Source organism: Zonotrichia leucophrys, chromosome 3 (genome assembly GCF_028769735.1).
Source record: "Zonotrichia leucophrys gambelii isolate GWCS_2022_RI chromosome 3, RI_Zleu_2.0, whole genome shotgun sequence".
In the NCBI taxonomy this organism is placed as follows: Eukaryota; Metazoa; Chordata; class Aves; order Passeriformes; family Passerellidae; genus Zonotrichia; species Zonotrichia leucophrys.
In genome coordinates this window covers 60,178,133-60,196,133 of record NC_088172.1, presented here as the reverse complement: position 1 = coordinate 60,196,133, position 18,001 = coordinate 60,178,133, and the positions used below count along the sequence as shown (strand labels likewise).

General features: G+C 41.1%; 1 protein-coding gene across 1 annotated transcript in view; it reads right to left on the bottom strand.

Moving 5' to 3' along the window:
• GREM2 (gremlin 2, DAN family BMP antagonist) overlaps positions 1-10,966 on the bottom strand; it is a 40,841-nt gene extending 29,875 nt beyond the window's left edge. Inside the window, exon 1 of the mRNA XM_064708440.1 lies at positions 10,644-10,966. The gene's annotated coding sequence lies outside the window, so the exon portion shown is untranslated. The remainder of the gene's footprint in view (positions 1-10,643) is intronic.
• Between the last annotated feature and the right edge of the window lie 7,035 nt (positions 10,967-18,001).

Genomic DNA, 18,001 nt, shown 5'->3' with positions numbered 1-18,001 from the left:
TTACTGGACATAATCTTTAGTAGGTTAACTCCATGTCTCAAAGCACCTGAGCTAGTTTAACTCAAATTTGAAATCAATTCTGACCTTTACAACATATGCAAGTCAGGAAAAGCTGATTGAATAATTTCAGAATTACAAGATACAAGTTTTATCATAAAACCTAGGTAGACACAAAGCTGCTTTGAAAGTTTCCATTTAAATATTATGTTGACTCACAACTACCATGAAAATCACACAGACTAAAAGGTATAACTGAAATGTCAATAAACAATCTATGTATGGAATAATTCAACTCATCAGAAGCAAATCCTCTCTTCCCTCCTTTATAGTACTTGGGTTTAGATATGCTGCTTCAAAAAAGAAAAGTGCAAGGGCAATTAGCAATTGTTGTCTCTTTCTTTCACTACAGTTAAATTTTTTTACAGCTATGGATGGCCTTGTGCAAAACATACATAAAAACTTTGGATGTCCCAGGTTATAAACATTAAATAACAATGGTAGCATAGCAATACACACTGGGTTGGAACTCTTGCTGTATAGAAGGCATGGGTAAAAGTGTTAGGTTTTTTAAGCATAAAAGAATATTCACATTATCTTGAAGTAACACATTGTTCTCCTTCTCTGTGCAAGGAATTTAATCCAGTGCGTGCAAATCTGCATTAGAATTCATATCCTTACAGGCTTTGTAGAAAAACAAAACATTTCATTTTTTTTGTACCTACACATAAAGTCAGAGCTACCTCTTTTAGACACTACTCATATTTGCTCGCACGCACAGGTATCACACCACAATAGCAGTTAATAAGAGAAACACGTTAGTCTTTCACAATTTTTTTAAAGTGCTCAATGACTATAAGAGTTTTTACAGTTCATAAAGTGAATCATAAGGTTCTGTTCAAACAATGACAGCATTATACAATTACACATACAATGGTTTGGGTTAAAAGGGAAATTTAAAGACCCGCTAGTCCAATCCCCCTGCCATGGGCAATGACATATTCCACTAGACCAAGTTTCTCAAAACCCCCTCCAGCCTGGTCTGGAACATTTGCAGACACACACATTTCTTCCCTCAGCAAGCTGTTCCTGGGTCTCACCACTCCCATTAGCCCACGTCATTTCAGAAGATTTGGGAATTCTGGTCTCCAGGCTGTCTCTTAAATAACAATCTTATCTGAAGATTTTCCACACTTAGCAACTAAGCTCATCTATCTGGACCACTAGGGTCACTTGGTACTAACAGGGTTTTCAAGACATCGTGCAAGGAGTCTGCACCTCCCAGCCTCATTAGTTAGGGGATACACAGTGCTTTGAACACTTATGTCAACATTTACAGCACAGTTTCTGAGCCAGTTTCCCATATGTATTGATTGTATACCATTTCAGACATGCCAGAGGGCACGGAGAAAGGCTGGAACAGAATTAAGACACAGCCTAACAGCCAGAAGCAGAGACAAGGGCAGGATAACCCTTTCAGTTTAAACGTTTAGACCTATGCCTAGCTAAAGTGATGTCACATGGGCATAGCTGTAGGCAGAAGAACAAAACATGGATACTCTCTGGACCATTAATACTTTGTGATGCTTTTGTCAGGGGGAGTTAATAGAGTTAATTTTCCTGACAGTAGCTGGTATACAGCTATTTTGGATACGACAGTATTGGCAACACAGGAAGTTTTAGTTATTGCCAAGCAGCACTTTCACAGCATCAAGGCCTTTTCTGATTCTGAAAAATCTAATTTGGAGCACTTCATAACCAAAAAATCTTAAATTGCAGTTCACTTTTATAACAGAAAATAAGCCTCCCTTTAATGAATACAAACCCAACCATGCAGATTCTAATTTAACAAGAAAAACAATTAATTTGGGGTAGTTTTATAAACAGTGACAATAAATCTAAACCCAATGAATGACCAATAACTTTCAACGATCTTAAAAAACACATCTAAATTTCAGTGTGGAAGAAGAAAACTCAAACAACAAGCATAGCATTAGCATCTCCAACTCTCTGCATCTTACACATTCAGATAAAGTAACAGCTTAAGTCAATCGTGTTTGACTGCTACCCAGTTATTTATAAGAGTAAATGAAGCTGGCGTACGAGTGGGGAGATGAACTGGCAGTGTGCCGTTCATCAATTTTATACAATTTGTATAAAAGAGGGAACCCTGCAAGCACTCTGACAGCAGTCTGCCTATCTATGGGGACAAAGCTAAGCAGAAACACAAAAACAGGCAACACTCTGGTTTACCTAATGACAAAGTCAGAGATTTCTTCAATGTGCAGGTGAATTTGCCAAGGACAGACCTGCAAGAAGAACTCACTCCTGGAATAGTGGCCAGCAGAGTTGCACACACAACAGTCTCCTTTGAGACAGGCAACCTTTGGTATGGGCTGTGTACCCATGCATTTGCTGTTCTACTACCTGAACGGATCACCTAAAGGCAGAATAAAAATTCTCATGGTTCCTGGACGTCTCAAAGACTCCACAATGTGCTGGACTGTACGTGGCTATAATGGAAAGGCATGGCCCTTAATGAAATTGTAACTCAGGTCATCTCCACTGATTCCACAGACTTTTAAAGAACATTTAGGGGTGGGGGGTGGGGAGAGGAACACAAGAGAATGAAATTATTCCTCCACAGCTTGAACAAATTACATCAGGCTCTAATATCTGAAGCAGGTTAGGAGCTCACATTTACATCTTACATCACCAGGAAAAGGAATTAATATTTTGGGGTGACTTCATGGGTAGCATACAAATCCATAAATTTCACACAAAGAGTGATCCTTGCATTTTAGGCTTGTATCTAAGAAATTTCGAGGTTGAGAGGAATGTGGAAATTAACTAATTTCCCTAATCACCTATTTATCAAATAAATGTATTACCATACACAGCATGAACAGATAACCACAGTAGCTTCTACAACCAATCGTGACTTCATCCTGCAGTTCCAACTAATTACCAACACATGGTGGGAATAATGCACTGGCCTTTTGTGGTGCTCAGAAGCACACAGTGAGTATCTGCTCACTTTAGCAAGAGATCTGCTATTTTGGAGGTGGTGAAGACATTTACAATAGTAGCTTACGTATCACCGTGTGATTACACATTCCCCTCTACTCACAGAATTTCTAACAAGACTTCCTGCATGGATTTCATAGCAAAATTTCTTCATTCTGTTTTACTGATGTGTAAGCAGCATTTGTGACCACGTAAAAATGACCTCAACTTGAACTTAGGAATGAAAAGTCATCCCTGTGGCCTTTTCTTTCTCCAGATTTCACTCTCTAGTTGAAACACTGGCTAAGGCACAATGAGCAAATATGAGACTGGACAGCCATTGCTTCTCAAGAGTAAAAACTGCCAGTGCCAGATATGGACACAGAGATATTGCTGGTTTTACCTCTTCCAGAATAAGTTTCCCAAGGAGCTACACCCTTGTCTAGCTTGCTCAAATTCTGAAAATTGCTGTTTATGACTGTGGCTGTAATAGCTGACCTCACCAGAAGTGCCAGGAATGAAACCACAGTATTTGGAAAGCGACGAGATCCATAAGATACAGACTCCTTATTTTGAGAGACTATGCTACGAGATTCCCAATCCTAAACCACACGAGATGTCTATGCCAGGATAACAGCTCAGATTCCACAAATCACATCCATAATGTTAGTAGAAGTTTTTTTAGCATCTGGTGTACTTTTAAATGGACACCAAATCTGTTTGTCAGAGAGAGTCTGAGCTGCTAAATAAATAGTGATAAATTTCCTAATACTACTGGGCAGAGTGTTCCTGCAAGTACAACGTGTGTTTATCAGCTTCCCACTGAGCTAGCGTTGACTTTCAAATTTCCTTTAATCTTATTATAGTAAACATAGTACAGCTCTCTGGCAAACAAGAGGAACATTCTTCCTGTAATATCATATGCTTCTTTTAAAGAAACCTTAGAGATGTCCAGAAAATAATTAGGCTCAACTTGGAATAACACAATAAACTTGTTTCCAAAGAAACAAGTTTCACAAAATATTATATTTTTGGACTGAAAAAAACATGGCTATTTTTATAAGGAGAAGATTGGCGAATTCTGATAGGTACTCAAAATAGTGTTTGCATGTATCATATTTTTAAAGTCAGCTATTGAAAAACCAACAGAAAAATATTTTTCTAGTTGGAAGCAGCCTACCTGAATTGAAGGAATAAAGCAACAGGAATTCTGGATTTAGAATTCAGAAAATAGGAGACTTTACTTTGTGAAGGAGCTTTTGCAATGCTCCTTCAAGAAGAAAGAACACCAAGTGCAGACAACTTAAAAAAAATTAGATAAAGAAAACAAAATGGGATCTATTATGGTACAGTTTGTATTTAAAGCCTCTTTTCATGTGAGAGGAATGTACAGTAGACAAAGGTGGGATTTGTCTTACAGTTCAAAAAAGCCCAAAAATCTAGGCTGAGTTGTTGAATAACTTTATGTAAGTGACTGAAGGGACTTTGGGAACCCAAAAGCAAGACAGTTTCAGGTAACATATATTAGTTCAATTTCCAGTTGTGTGCATTTGTCTTGTTTGCTTCAGGGTTTCTACAGAGACAAAGTCACTACATATATCAAGAATTAAACACAATGGTACTATTTTCACATATCTTCTGTGATTTTTGAACAAAACAATAAATATTCCCCATAATCAGTTTCTGTGGCATTTGAATCTTCAGCTACCATTTAAGAAGCCACACATTGTGAGCCATGACTTTAACAAAGGCTCAGCTTCAGTAAAGAACGGGAGAATTAAAGAGACAGATGAACAATCTACCCCTGCCTACACAGAATCCAAGATGCTTAGACTTTGTTTCAGTTTGTAAGTAGTCACTCTTCAGACTATCCCAGCAAAAACTGTTCTTACTGAAGAATCAGGCAAAGTTTCCATGGACATCATTAATGAAGAATATAGACAAAAGTCAACAAACATGCTAAGTATAAATCCATTGTGTGTAGTAATCTGAAAGGTGTCAGCCAGAGAACAATTTAAATCAAAATACAAGAGATAGCCATCTCTCTCTTTATTAGCAGAATTTACTGGATACATCCATTAAGTCATGCAACATGTTCACATATTCCCATCTTCCTTGCCTGTCAGTCTCATCTTGTTCCTCACAAAGGACACTGAGCTCCAAATTATGTTGACAGAACAGGAACGGGCAAACGATAGATGGATCATAACAAAGAACATGCCTAGAGCAAGGATGTCTGACATCTGAGAGCTTCCTTTTGGATGCTTTCCTTTTTGGATAGAAGCTCTGACCCACTATTTACACCCCTATCCCAAGCTCTCCCACATATTTTTAAATGACAACTTTCCAGATGTTATCTCAATGGAGACTGGCCAGATTTATGGGCAGGATCTCGCTTAACTCCGAGCCATGCTAGTGTTTTGGCCTCACTGGAAATGAGATTAGGTCTGAGATTTGCACCAGGGAAAAACCTGCCCTTCCATGCCAGAAATGGCCATGGAGAATTTTTACAATGCTGTTTGTTTTTTTGTTAGCACTACTGTATAATATCAGTCTATTTGAGCATTATCATAACAGCACTTAAGAAGGGTAATAGGATAGATGAGACATGGCTGGAATCCACAACAACACTGCATGTAAACGGAGACCAGCAAATAACTCACATCTAGACCAGCTCAACAGTTTTCCAGCTCCAGAAAGTGTTTGTACAACACAAGGTCAACAAGGCGTTCTGCATGAGCTGTACAAGTGTTGTTTCCAAGTTTTAAGAGATGTTAAAAATTCAGGAAATTTTCAAGATTTATTGTGTTAAATCCACAGTCTGACACTGTATTTGCGCACTGCCCATCACACTCAATAAAATCTAGTTCCAAAATGAAATTTGGAGGGTAAATAATATATTTTCCTTTCACAGTGTACTTTACTTCTCCCACATCCTTAGCACAAAATAGACAGAAACAAAATTTTTTATGAGTCTTTCTCTACTTGAATAGATCACAATTTTAATTTCCTCAAGTTTCATTGCAAATTATGGTTTCTCCAAATACTCACTTCCCAAGCAACAATGACTTTAAAATTGCTGGGAATGAGAGATAAATTCACCCTTTTTCTTTCTCCAAAAATCTTGGAATAAAGACAGTAGCATGCATATTTCTATATACAACTCACGTTTACAGTATAACTAATTCTATATGGCAGCATGGTCTACATGGAAAACTGACTTTAGCAAATCCCCGTAACTTTTATGACTAATCTAAAATAACTCTAATATGCACCATTATAACTCTTTGAGATATTATCTGTACAGCAACAAAGAACAAAATATTCCGAATGTCATAGATAAATATGGTTAAGCACAGAAGAAAAAAAAATGTTAGAAGTAGGTGCTGTAAGATGACTTTTTGAGAAAGACAGGTTACAACTGAAGTTGCCATGATTGTATCGTACCAGATATTGAAAGATGGATTGCCTTCTGTTTTAATGTCCTGGAGCGAGACAGATTTTTATGGTCTGCTTCCCTTTCTGAAACAGGCTTCAAAAGTCTTCTAAAAATTGATAATAAAAACCTTAATGCATTGAGAACAAGAAATACCATGGTTTCAAGTGACATACCATCATCTACACAACTCACGTTAAAATCTATACATCATCCCACAGAGAAGCTGTGCATTGAAATAAGACTTGGAGTAGACAGCTTCTAGCAACAGAAATACAGTCATGGGAGTAGGAAATCCTCTCTTCTTTTTCACTTCTTATTGTTCTATATAGCACAACATTTTCTGCAATCGAAATGCTGTCTTGGAGCAGTCCCAGTGATCCAGGACAAGAAGAGTATTTGTATCAAGCATGCTCTACACATGCAATCCTACCATTTCCATCATAATCCAATGGAAACGCATGTAAATCTGAAGAGTTGGTAAGAAAGCCACTTTTTGCAGCAATGACAACGATCTTCCGTTTCTACGTGAAAGAAGGACCTAATCCGTGATTGCTCCAATAATATATTTTAAAGTAAGAAATACTTTCATAAAAGAGATAACTGTTTATAATTCACAGAATCATTTTTCAATTTAAAATCATTTTCCCCAAAGAAGCAAACCAAATAAAAATATGAAACTCTAAGAAACCAGCCAAATCACCAAGAAACAGGAAATGGAAACTTTTTTCCCTTTACAGTGAAAGCTGCAGAAAAAAAAAGGTTTAACATGTTTTAATGAAGCTTGAAGTTTTAAGAGGATGTTTCTGAACATCTCCCCTTAAACATTTCCCCCCTGCTTGAGGCAACTAGACTCCAGGATCAGGGCATGATTCTCATCATGTGCTGGAATCCAGGAACTACCCCCACAGGTGAGATTTCCTCCCAAGCAATTCTTCTGGTGCCCTGTGGGAGATGCAGTCAGCCACAATGCTGCGTCAAGGGAACACAGGGAAGCATTTCTAAATGACAGCTTTAAAGTCTCAAGCCAACATTTCTCACCACTCCCAAATGCAACAAAGAATACGAACAGCCTTACGGACCTGTATACGCAGAAGGGCAATGGCCAGGGACAGGCAAACGACCATGAAGAAGCACCAGCTGTCCTTTCCTAAATGCAACACCCAGCAGACAAGCACAAGGCTACACTATCCAAAGTTCCCACTCAAAAGCTAGCCTCCTACCACATGCCAGACTAGGAAAAAAAAAACCAAACCAAAATTGGCCATCTTTATTTTGAACTGAAGATATCTCAGCAGGACAGCCCTGGTTGGTTGCAGGGCTGCACTGTCCAGCTCATCCAGGTGTTTTTTGGTAACAGGTATGTGAGCAATGGTGCAAGAAGCAGGGACTACAGCCCACACCCCTGGGAAAAATGGCTAGTATGGTCTTCAGACTGTGTGGTGTGTCAGGAACAGCGTGCTGCAAATGGACCAGGTCTACTGTAGCAGCTAGCACAGCCCAACAGGAACTGACATGCACAGAAAAACATTTAGGCACAGAAGACACTGTATGTATTTTAAAGAGTTTTACTTCAAGCTGGATATGGTCATAGGGATTGTATTTCCAGAAACAACTCCAGCACATCTCTTAGTTAAGATTCATCTTAAAGGAATCCAACTGGCCTACCATGAACTATATGGAGATGGTGGGAAATAAGTGGAACAACTGAAGGATGGGCATCAAAAGCCCACTCCTGCCATGAGCCACAACACTATAACTGCACAACCTACACTCAGGAGCATCCATGTGTGGAGGGGAAGACATTTTTATGCTACTCTTTAAGATATTCTTCAGATGTCAGTAAATCTGCACAGTAGTTAGAACTGCTCAATTCTTACTCAGTAACTTGGAACTGCTCACTGAAACAATTCTAACTCTAGATCAGAAATTGATAAACACCACTGTACCAATCCCAAATTGGAATTTACCAGTTTCTGATGATTGAGTCAGAATTATTATGTTATTTTAGCAATAGTGTTAGAATTAAACCAGTTACCAGATTCATGAAGCAAAATTCAAACAGGATTATTTATTACAAAAGATGATCTGGATCTCTGAGATTTACTCTTTCATAGAGATTGACAAATGGTGACTGAAACCAAGCATTTTCCAATTTACTGATGCCATTCAGTGGGTACTTCAGATATTAATTTTTACCCTCACCTGATACTATGAAAAGAAACAAAAGTCTCCACAGTTAAATTCTTCAACTTTTCATACATTTGTTATATTCCCCACTGAAAGTCATGCACAGTCTATTTAAAAGATAAAAAAAGAAAATATATTTCAGCTAAACAAATCAGCTCAAAGCCTTGGCTTAGTGGCATTTATTTTTGCGGCACTCTTGTGGACGTCTTACTGATGCTTTTCACTGACACATCTTTCACTTACTTGCAGTGGAAGACTGAGTGAAACTCCCTGCTACCACACGAACCTCCTCCCTGCACACAAGAGCTCTGCCCGAACAGCGGGCTGCAAGAGGTGAGGAGGCAAAATCCTACTTGTTGAGGTTTCTCACTCATCCCAGAACAGAGATTTTACAAACCAGTCCTCCCTTTTCAGCTGCACAGTGGCCACAAATCAAGAACTCAGGACTTCAGTTGGATGACAGCAGTTCATGAGGACCATGCAACTAAGTGAGAGAGAGTCAATTTGCTCAGTGTGAACACTGTCACAGCACCCTCATGTCCTGGCTCTCAAGGTAGGCACACTGCGGTTCCACAAAGTTACTTTCTTGAAGCGATTTTTAAAAATCCTAGCATCTTACTCCTAAATTTTTGCAAGTAATGAAGAAAGACCAGCATGAGAAGCAGGAACCAAGTTTTGTAAGTGAAGCATCTGCATTAAAATACATCAAGCATTATAAGCAAATACTTCAGGCTGTCCGTACTTTTTGAAGTTCAAGAAACAATCTAATCCCCTAAGGAAACACAGCATCTGTATTGTATTGGCACGGGTGGGAACACAAGATTCTGAAGTGATTGCTAATTTCACCCTGGTTGAGCAAGAAATAACCTTGAAGCAGCCTGATAAGCAACTTCCTAATTGGAGCTCTGAGCTGACATTGCTTGGTCTTGCACCTGCTGCTTCATGATTGTTGAGAGGACTGTGGGATTCCTAACCTGAGGCTTTTTCTCAGGGAATCTCTATCATTCAGCTGAAGTTCACCTGACTCTACTCACTGGGCTTTCATTCTGTTTATTTCTCCTTTTCAGAGAGAAGAAGAAGAAAAAAAAAAAAAAAAAAAAAAAGATAGGTTTAACTTATTATGAGCTGTTAATTTTGTCCTCAAAAATCCACCAAAAGTTATATAACCCCTTTCACAATAGCATGCTAAAAATAAGAGCTGTTCAGCCAAATGCCACTGCAATTTTTTTATAAGACCTGTGCCTCCAATTCTGCAAGACCTGTGGAAGCACAAATATTTCCTTAACTTTAGCAGAAAGTCAGTCAGGAGCTCCTTGTGAGACAGACATGGGTCTGTAAAATCCTCAAGTTCAAGGTAAAAAAACCCGAGTATCTGTATACGCACACGTATATTCCCAAGTCATGACTTAAAGTAGTGCTATTCGCTCTTGGAGCTGATCCCTCGTGGGGTTTCATAATCACAAACCATCATTAACCCAAAGCAAAGAAAGAAAGGTACAAAGGGGCACAGGTTTCAAGCACGAACTAATTTTTTTTTTTTTTCTGGTTTGTCTTTCTTTTTCCTTTGCGGGGGAGCGTGGGGACGCGGCGCACGACGCCCCGAACGCCGGGAAACCTGGCCATCCAGGTGCCTTCCCGGGGCGCTCGGAGCCCGGCGCCGCTCTCGCTGGGCTCGCTCCGTGCCCCTGCCAGCGCCCCGCGGGCTCGGACGCGCCGCTGCCCCGAGCCGTGCGCGGCCCCGCCGAGCTCCCCGCGCCGAGCGGGACGGGCCGGGCAGCGGAGCGGGGCTGCGGTGCGGGACGGGGCTGCGGGACAGGGCTGCGGTGCGGGGCTGCGGGACGGGGCTGCGGTGCGGGACGGGGCTGGTGGCTGTCACCGCACGGCGCCCGCGGGGCCCGCCGCCTGTCCCCGGAGGGGCGGCAGCAGGGCAGGGGAGGAGGAGGAGGAGGAGGAAAGGAGCGAGCCGGCCGCAAGAGGAGCGGTGCCGGGTCAGGGTCCCCCGGCCGCCCCATACCTGCACGGAGGCGGGGAAGGGTCCGCAGCGCGCTCCGTCCGCCGGCTATAGATCCCAAGGGGCGAGGAAGCGCGGTGGCGGTCGCCGCCCTGTGCCGCTGCTGCCGGTGGCGGTGGTGCGAAGCCCCGGCCGGCTGCAGATGCCCATAGGCGCTCGGTGGGGCCGGCGGTGCGCGCAGAGAGCGAGGCGGCTGTGCCGGTCCCGACGGCTGCGGGCAGCGCGGCACTGGCTCGGCGCAGCCACTGCCCGAGGAGAGGATCAAGGCCCCGCTTTCGATTGGCTCCGGTGGCCAAACAGCTCACACCGGCCTGCCCGCCCGCCCGCTCCTCCCGCCCGCCTCCCCTCCGCCGCCGGCCGCCCCGCTCCTCCCGCCGGCTTCCCGACCTGGCGGGCACTGCCGGCTCCGCTCGGTCCCCTCACACCCTCCCGCTCCCCCGCTACGCCCCCCCTTCCCCAAGACGACGTCCAATCCCTTTGTTTATGTAGGGACATTCTCACCCTGGGTCTGACAAAACACCCCTCCTTCCCTTCGCATCTTCCTCCGTGAGCTGAAGGAGCCGCAACTTTAAGCATTCGTGACATTTCGTGTCATGCTCAATATTCAGACACGTTTGTTCTCTGAACATTTAAGAAAAATATCCCTAGCCGGTAAAATTGAAAGCATGCAGTGCTTGATCACCTGAGGGCTAAATCTGAGGTGGGACAAAGCATTCTTTGCCTGAGTTGAGTTTACTTTTCTTACTCTATTTGGGCTCCTAGCCTCGGCTGGGTTAGCTACACGTCAAATCTCGGCATGCACAGAAAATAGAACCGGGATGGCTCCTCGTCCTCAGTCTCAGGTTATTCACTCAGTGGCTGTGGTTGTCCTTCCTTGGTGCATCTTTGCTGTTGGTATTCCTTTTGCTCAGGATGACTTAAGTGACCTGTGGAAAAGTATTCTCCCTCCTGCAGATCTGCTGTAATCTTAAAGCAAATTTTAGACCTGTCTTATGGGCAAAGTGGCGAGCCTTTGGTTTGACCCTCTGTTTAAACAATGTACAGTTGAACCAGATGAATAGGTCCTGTGGGTTTTCCTCAGTGCAGGAAGATGTTGTAATACTTCCAGTAAGCATGCTGACAAAATTGCTTATTAAAATTAGGGAGAACAAAATGATGAGTTGTAACAGATGCACTCTTAATTAATTCAATGACCTGCATTTAACTGATGCTGTTGAATTTAGCAGCATCTATGCCTGTTGCTACATCAGATGCCACTAAAAGTCAATATTGATCCAAATTTGGCAGATTGAAGCATTTGAAACAGAGGATGGAGCTGCAGAGATACCTTTGCATGACACCAGAATGTACATTTCTTAATGGTGACCTTCATAACATTTTTAATTGATTCTGTATTTAATTATTTTTTTTTCCAACAAAATGGTATGTTACTTTTCATTCCCTATAACACACGCATACTTTTGTCTCTTTGGGGCATACAGAACTAGTTAAGAATGGTTTTGTTTATATTTTGTACAGGCAAAAGTCAGAAAAATAAAAATAGAAATATTGAGAAATATATAAACCCAGACCTATTTAGAAATATCCATACTTGGAATATAGTCCATCCCTCATTTTAAAAGCTTTATTAGCAGAAACATCCCTCAGTGAATTCAGTGAAGCTACACCTCTGGAACTTAAGTTACCCCCCAAGAATAACTAAAAAATTCTGATTCTTTTTTATTAAATGTTTTTCCTTCACATGTTGAGATTTATTTTTCCCTGGAGAAATGAAATTGCTGGTTTAGAGACCAAGCTACATTTCCAGCCATGGCCCAAGAGACACAGCAGCCCCTGCACTTCTGTCACCCCCCAGCCCTGACACCTCCATCACAGGCATGTCTCTCCCTGCATGCTCCTGATCCAAGTGACTGGCTGACATATATATATATATATATATATATATATATATATATATATATGTATATATATATATACACACACACAGATGCATGCATACATACATACATATACAAATACACACATACACATATATATATATGCGTACACTCATTCAGTATTTTCTAAGTCTTCACTCTGACTTTTTTCTGGGAAGAATGCGGACTCCATTTTCAAGGCCTCTTCTCAGCCTTCTGTTTTTCTCCCTGAACAGACAGGTATTTGTGTCAGAGGAAGGGGTATGGCCCTCCAGCTGAGCATTGGCTGAAGCAAACATTATAGCAGTCTGTTCCCTTAGGCTTCCTTCTAGCCACTAGGCTGCAATCATATTGTCTTCTAATTTTAATGCAAATAGTATATCCTACTGAGTGTTATTTGGGGGAAAAACCTCTGAACTCATTAGAGAAGTTTTCATGTGATATATTTGCCATAGTCCTCCTTATGGACCAAGAACTTTCTTTGGTATAGATGACTTGGGACTTAGTAAGATTTTGTATTTGCAGAGTTGCTACTTCCAGTTAGCTATTTTCAACATCGTGTTTGTTTCCTTCTGTGTTTGGATTCCTTTACAGCGCTGATAAGTTTCCCTCTAGTCTTGTTCAATTTAATAGCTTTTAACCTGTCTGTTTTATTTATGTCTGCTTAAGTGCTTATTTAATCTTTTCCCTTATAACTATAATGACCTTCCATAGGTTACTATAATCCTAGAAGGTATGTGGGGAATTTAAAGATTTAAAAGTCGTTTGACTTCATAAATAATTTTTATTTTCTCATTATGGGGTTTATTTTTAAACCAAAAATGTTTCATTTTCTGTTGGATAAATTATTGTTTTTCACACATATTTCTTTCACATATATAATAGTAAGCAATCTGAGACATTTTGGATTCTAAAACAACTTTTTTCCTTTTTTTTACAGTTTGGTTAATGAGAATTGCACAGGGTCTTGATCTGACAGGGAAAATACACAGCATATTTATTCTTTGGTGTGGTCTAAAACTAGCATTTTATGCCATTAAAAATAGTTACTTGTGCAGGTTTTTGTTTATATTTTAAAAACTGAAATCATTATATTCTGCAGATAGCATTTCTCCAGCAATATCCCTGTAAAGCACATTTTGCAGTATTGATATTGCTGCTTCTTTCCTCCACTGTGAGTGTCTGACTTCTATTGTATGCTGTACTTAAACTAACAGACTAAGCTTTGAATGTTCCCTGGCAATTACAGAGCCATTAATTCAGCAAGATGTTGGAGCCTTTACCTACTTTTAATGTACAGATTTAATGACTATATTCTACTTCTGATGTGGCCACGCTTCAGAAATGACTGTAATCCACGTCTTTTGTCTCACACTGAGACAAAACACAAACAACTGGTGCCCATCTCCTTCACAGCAAGGTCTGTATTTTTGTCATCGCCACTACAGAAGCTGTTCTGCTTTGCAGCCCTGAACACAGAGCTTGTCTTGGTCTGTGAGCACATCTGGCAGGAGTGCCTGCAGCGCACCAAGAGCTCTAGCACAGCCCCAGAGCCAAAGGAGGCTTGAGAGATGGTACTGTCAGACACATAACCCAACCTCATTTCTGCCCCAAGACACAATCCACAGTTACATAAATCAGAAAAGAAGAAACCTGGGAGATCTGGTGGTCCCAACTGGTGATCACATGAATTATTCCTGTTTGTATATTTACATATCTGCACTGAATGAACAAACAAGTGATTTGTGTCAGGTTACACACATATCCTCCTCTCTTAGGCCCTGAGTAAGCAGTCAAGCTCTGCAGACAGGATCTGGCTCAATACCCTCCTGGGAGATTGCTGTCCTGAGACTCCTGACTGTCCAAGGGATGCCATACCTTTCTGACTCAGGTACAGCCCCACAAACTGATCTCACTGCCTTACAAATACCCCTTTTGTTTCTTCATGGTTCCTGCCTCTCAAGTAACCTGCATTGCCTGGTTCTAGTCCTAGCTCATGTTGATCTGCAACTTTAAGTGCAGGCTGTTGATTTCTTCACCTTGTTCCTGATTTGCTCTTTGGTTTGAGGTACCCATGATTTCTCAGTTTTCCTGGGTGCATTTCCATTTGGAGCCTTGGGCTGGTCTGTTCTTGGTGACTGACTCCTGGTTTTGAGTTTCTTCCATTTCAGTGGCTGGACCCGCCCCAACTACACTCACTTAGCACAAGTATTCCACTTGTGGCTCCTTAATAACTTCCGTTCAAAGCCACCTTTCTGAATGGGAATTACAAAACATGATATCCCAGTGTTGACGCAGAACATTTGGCACACAGCTTATCTGCACGATAACTCAGCTGCCGGTGGGATAGGTCGTGTGGGCAATGTCGGGTCGTGGCTTAGGAGAAGATGCAAGAATGCAGGAGAATGTGGCGTCCCTGCAAGATAAATCACACTTGTCAAGATCTTCAACGGCTCGTACTGTTTTCACAGACAATTAGGCACCTAAATGCCTTTGGACATAGTGCACCTGTTTTTTAGTTTGGAGTTCTTTCTAACATTGTGGATGTAAGCCAGGAAAGCACTCTAAGCAGTGGTAATTTTGATCCTGTTTTTTTCAGTACTTTATCTTTGCTATGTGGAAAACAACTCTAAAATATGTGTCTACCTAGACAGGGCAACATCCCATCCCAGAACATGAGTAAATACTTCGTACAACCCCCGATAAAGAACTTCATTAACATGGATAAATGCATTCCTGACAAAAATGCCATCTCTATATTACACAGTCATCATGAATGAAACATTCTTAGTATTGCCTTGTTCTGACTTAAAATATAAATTACTCTGTGCACACCTTATACACCTTAGAAGGAAAAAAACCCTGTTATTACATTTCTTTAGCTTCTTTCACTTCATTCCCATCAAAATTTCATTTGAGCTCTCTAGATGCCCTGAGCCCATCTATGTGCTCCAGGCACTCAGGCTTTCAGGTAGTTGAAAGTTGTTTCTGCTTTGTTTGCTCTTTGGGAGGAAATAATAGCTCCTCACACATCTACCTTTGAAAAGTCTCCAGAAGGCTCACAAACTCACTTTACCAGATTAAATAAGATTAGTCTACACAGGGCCTGAAGAAAATTTCTCCATGATTGAAATTTTTTTCTTCCCTGGGGATGATTCCAGCTTTGGCTGATGAAGTGCCTCTCAACACTATCTTTAAAGCTGTTGTTCATAAAGTCATGAACACTACAAAACCTTTCAATTCTCCAAAATAACTTGAGGAACCTGAGCTACACAGAATCCTTCAAAAACTGCTAATCTAGAATGAAAGCAGTGATCTCATGTGCCAAACCATCACACGTTCTACATTTTCTGTTTCATTCGCTCTATGACCAGTCTAGACTTTTGCTTGTAACAACTTTCAGTGACAATTAAAAGAAAAAAAAAGTGTTAATCTCTCTGAAGTCTGATGTTTTCCTTCTCTAAATTAACCTTACACACTCTTTCTCCCTGTTTTCATGATGCTCTACTAGTTTTAGAGCAGACTATCCTCCCAAAATCTGGGATGATATGAATGAAAGAAGTCACAAATTAATCTCCACTCCATTCTGTTTTCTCTGGTTAGATTGCAATATTATCTAGACAAAGAAGAGAGATGGGCTTCTGTTCTGCAGAGAACAGAAGCCCATTTGAGATGAGTTCTTTTCCTTCTTCTCTGCCATGATGGGCTGTGGGGACATCTGGATCTCTAGGGAACATCACTAAATAGGACCAGATAACCTCAAAATATTAGAGCCAGACCAGCCCTGTCATGTATGATTCACTTGCTGTATAACGCCTAATAAAGGCAATATGTGTGGAACCAGGAAGGCAGCCAATGCAGCTTCTTCCAAGAACTGTGAGTAATTAACAGGGTCTCTGGTTAATTTCTTTCATGAAAACGTGTTGAGTGAGATTCTTACAAGTGGTACTTTTTGTGTGATGTCTCCCTCTACTCCCAAACAGCACAAGTTCATGCAACTTGAAAGGGAGAAAAAGTAAAATTCAAGTTTCAGAATTTGGGAAGAGTTTGTCTCCAGCTTCATCAGCTAGTGTATCCTTGCTTCACTTTAGGTCTACATCTCCTGGTGGTTTTCCTCTCAAAATCTGGTTCTACAATCCAGCTGTAATTATTTTATCCTCATATAACATGCCCAAGCTTCTTCCTTTCTGAATCTTTAGCTTCTTCCTTTTTGAAGTGTTTCAAATCTCTAGTGTTTCAGAGGAAAAATCATTCAGAACTTCCCTGAGGTTAGAGAAAACTAAGTAGTTGCATCATGTTGCAAAGGATAAGAAATTCACAAAAAGCAACATATTGTCCTTGCTTGTAGATCTCATGTCCAGCAGCTATGAAGGATAGCAAAGGACAATTCTCAGCCTGCTGTTACTGTTACACTTTGTAAGGAATGCTCCATCTTTTTTTGCTCTCTATGTACTTCAGTCTTTCCCCTGGTAATGCTCTTGAAGCAGCCATTGCTGTCCATGACAGGTCATGTCTGCTTTAAACTTAACAAGCTCTCTTTTCTCCTCACTACAACAGAGCAAGAAGGTTGTGGAAGATGTTTGAGCTGCCCAAAGCAAACAGAGCCTACCCCCACCCCAAGCAGAAGAAGATGCTCCAATCAAACAAATAAAATTATGGGTGGTTCTTTCTGACAGTGGGGCAGATTTTAAGTGACAAGAATCCTGCCAGGGATTTGTTGAGGATGGAGTACATGTGATAACAATTTAATATGTGCATCACACAAGGCAGAAGTTAATATCCCTTGTTATATTAATATCACATGGCACTATTGAATTTGATATTTTAATTAAACCTAAATATATCTCACTGATAGTGATTGGCACTGGATGCTTTCGGAAATACACAAGCATTTAACTGAAACCATCAGTTCAAACAAAAGACAGTATCCTCTTCAATATTTCAAATGCATTATGAACATGTCAGCTAATTGTTCTGAAGAAATAATACTAAGCAGCTTCTGAATTAGTTGATGAGGTGATAGAGCACAGAATATCTTATAATGTAATGTTTGCCACATATGGCTGTCTCTGCAGGCCCTTGAAAACATAATGCCTGCTCCCTTTATGTTCAACATCTTTGCTGGCAATATGGGCAGTGGGATTGAGTGCACCCTCAGCAATTTTACTGCTGCACCAAGCTGCATGGTGTCACTGAGTGGCAGTGGACATGCCGGAGTGAAGGGATGCCATCCAGAGAGACCTTGTCACATGTGAGAGGTGGGCTGATGCAAAACTCATTGAGATCAACGAAGCAAAGTGCAAGGTCCTGCACCTGGGTCCTAGCAATCCCAGGAACACCTCCAGGCTGGGCAGAAAAGTAATTGAGAGCAGCCCTGAGGAGAAGGACTTGGGGGTGATGGTTGATGACAAACTCAACATAAGCCAGCAGTGTGTGCTGGCAACA